The following is a 12,615-nucleotide window of genomic DNA, read 5'->3' as shown; positions in this document are numbered from 1 at the left end:
CCCCCATCACCATCAGCGGCTGTCACTACAATGTCCAGATCGGCCAGGACCACACGGACCGAAAGAGCTCACTCCCTCCTCGGCATCTGCCAGGAGAAGGAACATGATCAGACTGCGGAAAGTCCCCGTTTTCTGCTCCAGAGGAGCTGTTCGGGTCAATTCACATAAAGGCTGAGATTCAGAGTTCGCTCACTCGATTCCACACCTGATCCCTTTGACTGGGAATGTGTAGTAATCTCCTTTTAAATGCCTCATTCCCGTGGTAAACAATAATTTTTGTGTTTAAGCACCAGGGCCTCTCTGGGGAGACTGTAAAATGCTCCAGCTCCTCTCTGTGCACAGACCCTCTTTAGGGCTCCTGTGGTCGGCTGGCTATCTCCATCCTCCCCCATCTGTGAAGTTGGCCCGGGGCCCACTTACAAGTTGGTTTGACCCTTGACCTCAGGCACACATCCAAAGCCACATTGGCTAAGATGGCCGGTCAGAGTAATGCCGGCGGTGCCATCTGTCCTGCAGGAAGATCATCTTCTGTGTCAGTCCTAAAGCATTGGCACCATATTTTAATCACAGCTGGTAACTGTTATTTGCCAAAATGAAAGATACCTAACAGTAAGGCAAGGAAGCACATGATTCAGGGGCAACTTTAAATATTAGCTAGAAGTTTCAAGCCACAGGGGAATATCCTGGGAAAATATGAGTAGCGGTAACAAAATAATACATAAAATTAGAAAACTGCTCAAGAATAAAGAATTTCCAAGACCCTCACACAAATCCAGAAAGATCCCTATACCTTGGGGAATAACTCAGCAAAGGGTTTTGTCAAAAAATCAAAAGCTGTGAAAAGGCTCTTAAAGTCTTCATGGATGATATGTGTTGATGCCAACAAGTCCCAGCTTTTCTTATCTCAGAATATGCCCAGGTTTCTCCAGTATTACCCAAATCTAGAAATACTGACACTCTGGTTTTTCAAATAATATCCGGTTGCCATGGAAGAAAATACCAGTGCCTACCCTATTCCTAGAGAGGGTTGAAAGACATTTTTCTGTTCCAAAGAACAATGGGCAGAATCGGAAGCAACTGCTGGAAAAGCCCATTTCAAAACGCTCCCTAAACCTGTATTTGTGAATGAGTTAGTTTATTGGGCAGACTGGCTACAAGCAGAAAGTAACTGGGTTCCTTCCTACCGGCACACCCTCAGAGCCCCCTGTGGCTTTGGGCCTCCCCACCCTCAGTAACATCCCAAACTGATCTTATAGCTTTTCTGGTCCCTCCCAGACACTAGCTGTTCCAGGCCAAACCAAAGCAATTTCTTACCTACATGTTTATTTGTTTATTTTGCATGTGTTTATTTAGAGTTTCTCCCTTTGTGCCCAGTTGCACCTGCCTTAGGTTGGGCAATTTATTGGAGTAGGGGGAAGAGGGAGCTTTGCACATCTTATTCAGAAGGGAGGAAGCCCCCTCTCTCTTCTTCACTTTGCCCCCAACTCACTGTGTCTGGGTCCAGACCCTGAGGCTTGCACTCAGGGCAGAGAGGATTAGAGGAAAGAGTTTGAAAGACCTACTGGTCCTCTCTGCCAGGGTCCCTTTCCAGGTGACTTTCAGTGCAGTCGAACTGGTGCACAATGGAACATGACTCTGGGCATTGAGTTCTTCACTGAGTGTTTGTCTTCCCACCTTTCCACTGGCCAGCTGCTCAGCCAGTCTCTAGGCTGGCGATTTTCAGACATTGGTGAGAAACCAGACTTTGGAGTCCCCAAATGTCTAGAAACATGTGTCAAGCCCCCGAAAGGTACCCTTGGCTCACTTGGCTTCATGTAAGGGAAACTCCCAGCACCCTGATAACTCTCGCCAAAGAAATTCTCTCCCTCTGATTTTTGCCTCTTTCAAGGATTTCTGATGTACCCCAAGGTGGGCTATGAGCTAATGGCCACAAAATCTGCTTCCCAGTCTCTTAGCATTTCTCCTGTGGGTGAGGAAAGAGGGAGGGAGAGACAAAAGGAATGAGAAAGACAGAAAGGAGAGAGAGAATTTTTCTTAAAGAATAAAAAAGAGACCAGGAGAACCAGATTCAGCTTGAGCATTGGCAACAGTGATATAATGAACATGTGATGTAAAGCTCTCTGTGTGTGTAATACATAATAGTTTATGAAGCTTCCTGTGGAAGCTTCTAACAACAACTTGTTAAGGAAGGTGCTGTTGTTACTGTTTGACAGATAGGAAATGAAGAGGAACTGCAGCATAGCTCTGACTTATAGAGGTGCCCGCAGATGAAGGGGCAGCCTTCTACCAGACGGCTACCATTCTGCAATTCACAGACATCGGAAGCCATGTCTTTACTTGGCTCCTAGGCTCCTGACCCCTTGGTTCTCACTCCAGCTCTCTGGCCACGCCTTCTCAATCTTCTTGATCGTTTTTTCTCATCCTTCCAACATCTAAACACATCTAAGCTCAGCCTTTTGACCTTTCTGCTTTCATACCTCCACTTACCCTCTGGTGTCTTTCAAGGTGATCTACCTACTGGTGGCCCCTAAAGTCAAATCTCTAGTCTAAATCTCTCCACCGTCCAGTCCCCTACTCACTCTCTCAAATGTCAGCTGTCCAAAGCAGAGCTCCTGCTATTCTGTCCTGAACCTACGTGTTTTCATCACCTTCATTTCTGTAAGTGGCAAGTTCATTCTTCTAGTGGCTCAGAACAGAAACCTTAAAAACAACTTTGCGTCCTTCCTCTCTTTCTCTCATGTCCTGTATATATCTAATCCACCAGGAAATTCTTCAAAGTGTATCCAGAATCCAGCCCACCCTCACCACCCACATCACTACACCTTCATGTAAGTCACTGCCACCTCGCCTTGACACGCAGTAGCCTCCTGACTGGTTGCCCAGCTTCTAGCCTGGCCTCCTGAGTCTGTTCTCCATATGTAACAGCCCCAGAGTCTGATCCTTTTGAAATGTGAGTCAGGTCCTGCTAGAATGCTGCAGGAACCTCCCTGCCCAATGGTTTTTCCACCATACTTGGAGTAAAAACCCATATCCTTCTAAGACCCACAGCCCTGCATGAGCCGGCCACCAGCTGCCATTCCAACCTCCTCTTCTGCCATCCTCTCCCCTTCATTCCGCTGCAGCAGCTGCCCTGGCCTCCCTCCTGGCCACATTTGCATGGATTCTCTCTGCCAGAAGCTCACTTCTCACATATAATTATATAGCTTCAGGACTTTACTAAAATGTCACCTTCTTGATGGGCCCCAACCCCCCGCGACTCATTCTGCATCAGATACCTCTGTGAAGCACCTCAGATCCGTTGGTTTCTCCTGTCTCTGGGGCTCTCGCAGCTCCAACCCTCAGGGTGCTCCCACCCTGGGGGTGCTCCAACCAGTGTCATGTGGGCAAAGCACAGCAATACCTCCTGTCATGCACATACCATATGCCCCCCACCTCACACTTCAGGGCCTCCCTACCTTTGCCATAGGTGATGGGAGCAGATGCCATAGGATCCCCTTATGGCCACACACATGCAACAGAACTGTGGCCAAGTTAATGCCCCAGTGGGATATAGAAGCCCATGGTCAAATTCTTCTCACTTCCTCCCTTTGGACAGACGCCTGGATGCATAGCGGTTCTTATGGCCTCTGGGAAGTCAGTTCTGTGGGAGGTAGTGATGGGTTGCCCTTGATACCAAGCACTGGCTTCCGTGGAACACAACCTTGCATGGATTCTCACGCCTTTCCTGCCTCACTACTCCTGTCCCTTGGTCTCGCTTCCCTAGAATTTTCTCACCGATAAAGCAAAAGCCCGTAAGCTGGAGTTTTTAAGCACTGCATTCTGTGAAAGTAACATTCTAAATTTTAAGCCCTCTGCCAGCACACACGCACACACACTCACACACTCTTTATTTCTCATCTCAGCACGTATCACTATACACTATACCATATATAGTTACTGACTGGTTTCATTTACTGTCTCCTTATTAGAATGGAATCTCCGTAATTTTTCCATTTTGTTTATTGTTGCATAGCAATTATCTAAAACATAGCAAGTGCTCAATAAATAGTGAATGAATGGGTGAGTATGAAAAGGAACTTTATCCCAAAAAGCTACAGAAAACCAAATGTATACACACCACTGACAGAGAGGAAGTCACTCCTCAAAGGGAGAGCCCAACCAGAGATGGTGCTGAGCAGGGAGCCTACTGGGAATGTCTTGGAGCTCCATAGCAGGTCAGGCATTTCCTGTCCCAGTGGGAGAGACAGGTCAGGGGGTGGGGCCTATAAAGAAGTAACACTAGATTTCACTATGGCTTATGTCCATGCACGGGAAGACACTAGCTTCATATACCTTGAAAGAAATGTGTTTTGCTATTGTCATCATAAATATTTTTTCAAATCTTTAATGTAGATCTAATTTCTATTGTTTTACATTTGGGGGGTAAAGTATAGTATGACTTTAGATAACATCCTCGCTACTATTTTTTTTTTTTTAAATCCTGGTAGTTCTGTAATGCTCTGGTTACATTTTACCCATAAAATCACCCTTCATGAGAAGAAAATGCTAAAATCATATCAGATGTTCCACAGAGTCAAGGCTGACATAAATAAATTCCAAACGGGAGAATTTGCTCCACACATTGTCCTTGTGGGATTAGAAGGAGCCTGCCTTTGACATCCCCAGCCAAGGCAGACAGAGGTATCTGTCTAATCGGTTTGGAAATCAGCCATGTCAAGAGGCTTTTACAGTAGTCAAGCAATATTTATTAGAAATACAGACTGCCTATGAAATATCTAAAATTACTTCTCTACTGGAAACAAGATCAATACAGAATAATAGTGTGTTGTGAGTGACTCTGAATTGAGAGAACCCTTTATTTTATCTTGGGCACAGTACATACATTGCTCCAGGAAAGTTTCTAATGAGGAAATTAGTGCATTTCAGGAGGAAAAAATCTGTTATGGCTAGGATTTCAAATTGTTATAAAGAAGAGCCTACAGACGAATCTCAGTTTCAACAAGGCACTTGACTAAGTCAGCCATGATATCTCCACAGGCAACATGGAGAGGTGAGGAACATGCTCATATGGCTAGTATGAAGGTTATAGAGAGAAAATTATTATTATTATTATTATTATTATTATTATTATTATTATTATCATCATCATCATTATTCAATTCCTGGTGCCAAACAGCTATCTATAATTGTCGTTATTATTAGTAACTTCATATTGGCCACCAAAAGTGAAGTACTAACTGAAGAATGATCATGCATAAGATGAACTGAATGCCTTCTGTATCATCAAGGGGGCGAGCTGGGGTTTGTCAAATCCCAGCTGCTGAGCAAAGCCAGAGTGAGGGGTCGAGAGGAAGTGTGAGGCTGGGACCCTCGGGCAGGGGTACCGTGCTGAGCATAGCATGGATGTTCTAAAAGAAAACATGTTTAGGACAGGAAACACAAGAAGAAAGGATGGTGCAGTGGAAGGTGGAAAGAATATAAATGGTGATTTGCAAGTGTGTCTTAAGAACAAATGAAGCATAGTGGTTAAGGGCTTTGACGCTGAAGGCAGATGGCCTGAGTTCAAACCCTGCTCTGCTCTTTACTGGCTCTATCACTCTGGGCAAGGTACCTAAATCCTCTCATCTGTACCTACTGCTGAGGGAAGTTGTGAGCCTGAAATGGCTTTCCATCTATCAATCGGGATGACAAACTATGGCCTCTGATCAATTTGACCTGATGCCTCTTTTTGTAAATAAAATTTTATTGGAAATGAGCCATACCCATTCATTTATATATTGCCTCCAGCTACTGTCCTGGTACAGAGGCAGAGTTGAGGAGTTGAAAAGAGATCTTATGGCCCCACAAAGCCTGAAATATTTACTATCCTTTAGGGAAAGGCTTGCCAACCACCCCTGAGAAGTAGAAAACTCAGTACATGTGTCACCTTCTCTTTAAAGTACTGCTCAATTATCACAATTGAGCAGTACCCCCCCACCCCCATCTGCCATTCCATAGCCCCTCAAACCTACTTCTGCAGCACGTTTCACATGACCCTGTCTCCTTGGTTTTGGCTTCCTCCACCAGACACTGAGAATCTCCGGATTGAAACTGTGTCTTATTCATTGGTCTAGCCTAGTACCTTGAACAGAATTGCTGTCCAGGAAATGCTTTCTCAGTGTCTGGCTGCAGTGGCGCCGGAACAGCGTCAGCTCTGTCCACATTGATCAGCCTGCAATCTACAGCTGGCATCCCTTCCTATTCTTTTTGGGGTCAACAGCCTTCCCTACAATGCTTGGAAGTTCACGCCAAGACACGGTGGCCAGGAGGGCATTGGTCCTGGGGCAGGCGTTCCCAGGGGGAGCTGGGGGATGCTCCCGCCCTTACATTCCACAGCAGGTGGACAGGGACATTCTCCTTCTCCAGAGCACCTCTGCGAACACCCACCAGCGAGGGAGACAGCCCCAGAGCGTGCCCCCCCTAAAGTTTTCGCAGCTGCCTATATATCCCTGACTGCGTCCTCTGACGCAGTGGGTGTTGCCAATAGTTCTGACCATTCACAGACCCCCACGTAGACTCTGTGTGCTTTCCATACCATCACCTGGTTCAAGACTCCTCCCATCCGCTTGAGGCCTTGGAAGCATCCAAGCAATTTTACATAATGAAAGACACCAGCCACCAGCCTCAGGCGTGTGGAGGCATTCTGAAAGCTGCTTCCTTCTCCCCATCCCCCAGCCGCAAACTCTGGGGATTTTTGGACTCCCCTGTTTCTGTAACAAGTTCACGTGAACCCTCAATGCTAGAGAAGTTCCTTTAAATAGCTTAGCAGCTGGTTTAGGCACTGACCTGCTTGAAGGGCAGGAGGCTGGGCCCCCCCACCTGTGAAGTCCTGTAGGGTGTTGGCCTCTCATCTCCAACTAACAAGATCTTGCCCAAATCCTCAGCTCTAAGGTGTAATTCCTCAAAAAGCTCTGAGTAACCTGAGCTTTCCCAAGGCTCCTTGGGGCTCAAAGGTGAAGTCAATGTTTGCCTCCAAGTAAGAATTCATTAGCTGCTGTTGCCAATCAGAGCTGTTTTCTCCGAGCAGAAACACACTCTCTGGAAGTCTGAGGGTCACCAGGTCAACAGCTTAACATGCAAAACCCACGAACACCAGTGGTGTGGTGCACCAGCTCTGGCAAGGATCACATCTGCATCCTCTTCCAGCTCAGTGGCCACGCTGCCCTTCAGGGACTGGCTGAAAATACCTGCCCTGTCTCGCTGATGAAACCTGGGTCCCATCAGACATCAGACTGAAAACCTGAGAAGGCGCTGGAAACTTTAATCTCTCTCCTGGGCGTGCGGGCACGCTCACACTCAAGTATGACTTGAAAGAAGAGCCTTTTTTTTTCTTTTCTTTTTTCTGTATGGCATTTTTATTCCCATAGGAATCAGTAAGTAGAAACATATTTGTAAAGTAATGGATAAAAATGATTCCTGGGTTTTAAAAATGCTCTTTCTGATGTTCCAATTCACTCAGTAGTGACAGTTATACTGACAGCCACACTTATCCGTGATCCAGAGAAATCTTCTTTGCTAAATACTGCATTAAGCGCTGTTTGAAAAGCAACATCACTTGCACTCTCCCCAGTGTTCAGAGCGCTGGCTGCCCTGCCTCCACAGGAGCTGACAGTGTTTAGCAAAGGCGGCTTCTGGTGGTGGGATTCCACTCAAGGCACAGAAACGTCTCAGGATGGGCGCAGGGGTCTGCTTTCCTCGGATAAATGGGCCTTGAGGAATGTTCTGGGAAGATGAGGCTGGCCCAGGGTTGCCTGCTGCAGACGCTTCTCTGGAACAGACTTTCTTCCGACTGGAGAAAGGCCACCAAATGAGCCCTTTTTAATTAAAACCCCCTGAACCTTACTTATTAAGACTTTTGGCACATGCTGACATTGGAATTTTTCCTACATGGTCCTTTTGGGAGCCACCCAGATGACTTTGGCAGAGAAATCACATATAAATAACATTTAGGATTATTATCATTGGGTTAGAGTCTCCTCCTGTGTAACTCTCTGGGAATTCTGATGCTGAGACTGGCTTGTGATAAGTACTGCACCCTTCACCTTCCCACTTGCGCACAAGGGATAGGGTGGTGAGGGGCTGGTGTGGTTGGAAGAGGGCGTTTTTCAGGAGATCTATTAATTGAAGTCAGTCTGAAAGTTATCCTGTGCATGATTTAAAAAGCTGTAACAAATTATTTCCTATTTCGGGTAATTCATTCATTGTTCAAGTCTCCAGGGGTGAAATAGCAGGCAGGTTTTAAACCCGTCTCAGAAATGGAAAGCAGATTGAATTCGCTCAGGGGGTGGTGAGGCTATAGAAGAAATGACCTGCCACAGAATAAGAACCCAGGACCCATCACAGAAAAGCCATGTCTCCAACCAGATGGGACACCCTCAGGGGGCAGAGGATAGAGCGTTAGACTGTCCCCCCAAATTAAAAGATGTGCTTCCACTTAGGAACACTGGTACCGGATTCTAGGCTGCTCACGGATTCACTCAGCAAATATCTGAGTCTGTCCCCTGTGCCAGGAACCTTCCAGGATGGTACAGCTGTGTACAGCAGGGCTGGAGGGGACGAGGAATTCTGTAGATGACTGGCTCGGATGTGACCTTTTGTCTCAGAGGCTTATGAACAATCCTGAGGGCTGTGGATCTTATTGTTTTTTCCTAGCAGCGTCTTTCTACAAGTCAGTGATTCCTTCTTCCTCTCCCCCTTGCCCAGTCTCAAACCCTCACTCTTTATTCCCACCCAGGGCTCCCTCTCTCCACGTTTCTGAATAAGTTTCAAATGGAGCTATAAGAACCGAAATCACAGCTCTTTCTATATCAGAGACAGATCAGCTGACGATAGTTATGGGCTCCCGGCAAAGAGAGGGGTGCAGTCTGCCTCTTAAAGACTGGATTGAGAGGATTCTTATAATTATTATAAAGATGCACTTTCTTTTAAAAGTTTAGAGATTAAGTTTTTTTTCCTTCTTTTAATCACAGGAGGTCACGCGCTTTTTGTTTTTTTTTAAGCTTTTTAGTTGTAAGGTTGAAACTTTACATGTGAGCAAGAACAATGGGCAGTGAGAGGGGCCTCTAAGGAAAGCTTGGCACATCTGTCTAGACCAGGGGACTCAACTTTGTGAGTTTTGTTAATACCACTTGGTAATACTCACAGGTCACAACTCTTCTGCTGCAGCACAAGCCTATGGAAGGGGTCCAGGTACATATAGTTCTTCCAGACAGCAAGACAATTTTTTTAAAAATTACTTTTAGATGTCCTTTCTATCTCATGATTCCTTTGACTTCTTTATTACGCAACTAACAATTATGATCAAATAGCTATCTTGTGCAAAAATTGCTCTAAAAGTGTAATCTCATTATTTTTTATGGGTTTTACATGTTCATGCCAGAATTTCTGCTCATGGTGTTCATAATCAGTTATCTTCATCCCTACTGCCCCTTAACCAATAATTAGCACAAGCTCCTGATTTTCTTTGTGCATATTTTTTTGTTAGGATAAAATATACCTGCCATAAAAATGTACCATTTTGAACACTTTTAAGTGTATAATTCAGTGGCATGAAGTACATTTGCAATGTTGTGTAACCATCAACACTATTTCCAGAACTTTTTCATCATTTCAGGTAGAAACTCTCTACCTATTAAATGCTAATTCTCTAGTCCTCCCTCCCCCAGGCCCCTGGTCACCTCTATTCTACGTTCTGACTTAATTGTTTGCCTATTCAAGGTAACATATAAGTCAGGCCCCTACATTTCAATCTACTCTCTAAATCAGGCGCTGGGCCGCTCCCACCACATCCCCAAACATAGGCCAGGGGTCACTCACTCTATACTGTAGTCTTCCAATAAGATCTTACTCTCTGACCACCATCTCACTTCATCCTTATAAAACCTTGTGAGCTACATATTACCACGCCATTTTATAGTTGAGGAAAATGAGCTGCCTGAAGATTAGATCACAGAGCTAGTAAGTGGCAAATGCAGGATGTGGCTCAGGTTATCTGAATATCAGTTCCTGCCCTTGACCATGATACTAACCTCCCGGCCCTAGTGACTGTCAAAGTTGCACATCTGCCAGTGACTTGGCAGCACACAACAGCTCTTCTCCAGATTCTCGCCAAGGATTTACATCACGGCCTCTAGGCTGTCCAGTCTCCCCAGTGCCAAATTGGGAGAAATGTTATCTATATAAAAGAAATGTTATCTATACATGCATTTATTGAGAGGCAGTGTAGCATCGTAGTCATTGGTCCAGGCCCTGGAATCAGGCTCCCTGAGTTCAGTAGCTGATTGACCTTGGCCAAGTTACTTGCCCCCACGATCATTTTTTATTTCTGTAAAATGGAGATAATGACAAAGATACCAATTGCACTGAGTTTTTGTGAATATAAAATAAATAAACACATGGAGAACGCTGAGTGCCCAGTGCTGAGAAAACATCGTATATGGGATAGCTATTATGATTATCACCCGAATGTATAGCTTAGTGATTTTCACATCTTTTGGTCATAGATTTCTTGGTGATAGTTATGGATCCCTGGATCAGTGTGGATGTTTTCTGATGCAAGAAGCAAAACTGTAGCTCAGCCTACCTTAAACTAGAAGAAAAGGTATGAAAATTGCTGGAATCTAGAGGGAAGTGGATTCCAGGCCTGGTGCCATCAGCAACGAGTGACGTCATCAGCAACCCACTTCTCTCCAGTTACTCCTTCTGCTATCTCAGCACGAACCTCACCCTGAGGCTGGCTCATGGGGGCAGGTGGCTTCCGGTGGCAGCTGGAGCTCTGTGCTCCCTGTTCAGATCTGCAGAGAGACAAGAGGAATAAATAAGCATCTTCTCATTACAGCCAGCTCAGGTCTCAGCCCAGCCTGGGCCACTGCAGAGGCCAGGGAAGTACCATCAGGAGCCTCTCTTGGAGCTGAGGAAGGCGTGGCTGCCTGTACAACACCACTGTTCCCAGAAAGACAAGACTAACAGCAACAGCTTCGAATCTCTAAGTCAGCGATTTTCACCCGGTGCGCCGCAAGAATTTTTATAACATGAGGTACCCGACGATCGGGGGCACTGAATTCTTTTCCCTGAGATTGTCAAAGAAAAAGAAAGAGTGACAACAGCCAAACAACAATAGTCATCTGGTGTGAATCAATCAAAATTATACTTTTTTTTTTTTTTTTGTCAGATCAGCAAAACATATTTTCTGGTGTGCCCCAGAAGTTTAGAAATTAGTTTCTGTGTGCTGTGAGATGAAAAAGGTTGAAAAATGCTGCTCTGCATCTCAAAACACAACACGCAAGCTTGACAGACAAGTTCAGAAGTTTCACCGTCTCCGGGTGAAGACGCCTGTGCTAGATATTCTAATCGTGACCGATGGGGAAGCCAGGCTTCTACAAAGTTCTGCAGATGAAGCACATTGTGTTGATGACCTTTCTTAGGAAAACAATATGCTTCTGCTGAACGACGCACTTGGCTTTAGTTTATGGGCAATGTGAAACACATATGTAACTTCTCCCCTTAGGCCTCTAGGCACCTTGGGTTTGTAGCTCACCTCAAGAAAAAAATAGAATTAATTTTTCTGTGCTAAACCTATACCTTCTTTTATTGTTTTCCTAGCTTCTTCTTCCCATGAAGATCCCCAGATGCTGCAACCACCACTGCTCTGTGCACCATCCTGGGGGTGAAGAGCAAGTGATCTACCACCCACCCAAGGTACTTTCTCATGGATGCCATCCTACAAAATATTTCTATTTAAATGCTCAAAACTCATACATTCCATCTGAGATTAGCATAAGAAAATCACACCACAACCCAGGCCTTCCTATTTCTCACAGCGCCACCTACCCCTAGAAGTGGCAGTCTCTTTGTCCCTGTCCCTCTACAGCTGTGCAGCACTTTGTAGCTTCTGTAGCCTGAGCAGGCCACTGACCAATGTGGATGGCATTTTCCTTGAATTACATCTTCTGGAAGTTACCACGACACTTTTCCTGCCCAGGTTCTGTGTTGAATAACAAAAGGCACAATTTATTGGGCAAGTACTAGGTGCCAAGTACTTCACATGTGTTATTTCTAATCCTTATAACAGTTTGGCAGGGGAGGTACTTGAAATAAACATAGAGAGATGGGGCTCAGAACTCATTGCCCAGCAAAAACCCTTTAGCTATCAGGTCCTTGGGGGTCTCCCTCAACTAGAAAGAGCCTTGTTGGAGGTTCCATCCTTCCTGGGGCAGCCTTCAGCTAGTGACTGAGGGAGATGCCTGCCGTGGCAGCGTAACATGGGAACTTCTGTCATATCTGCCCAGTTTTCCTTCCTCACTTTCCTTTCACAGGTGCTAATTCCTAATAAATAGCTTGCACTCCAGACTCTTATCTCAGTTTTCTTCTAATCCTTGGTTCCCTATTCTATAAAAAGGTAGCAGCACCTCTTATTGGTTATTCTGGTTACTGTAAAGATTAAATGAGATAATACATGTCAAAGAGCTTGTTACAATGCCTGGCATATAGAACATGCTCCGCAAACATGGGCTGTTCTATTTTTTCCCAAAGCCACACTGCTGGGAAGTGCTGGATCTGGGAGTCTAACTCATCTGA

This window comes from Furipterus horrens, unplaced genomic scaffold (genome assembly GCF_987537825.1).
Source record: "Furipterus horrens unplaced genomic scaffold, mFurHor1.1.pri manual_scaffold_10, whole genome shotgun sequence".
In the NCBI taxonomy this organism is placed as follows: domain Eukaryota; kingdom Metazoa; phylum Chordata; class Mammalia; order Chiroptera; family Furipteridae; genus Furipterus; species Furipterus horrens.
The sequence above is the reverse complement of the archived record's forward strand: the minus strand, read 5'-3'. Positions refer to the sequence as shown.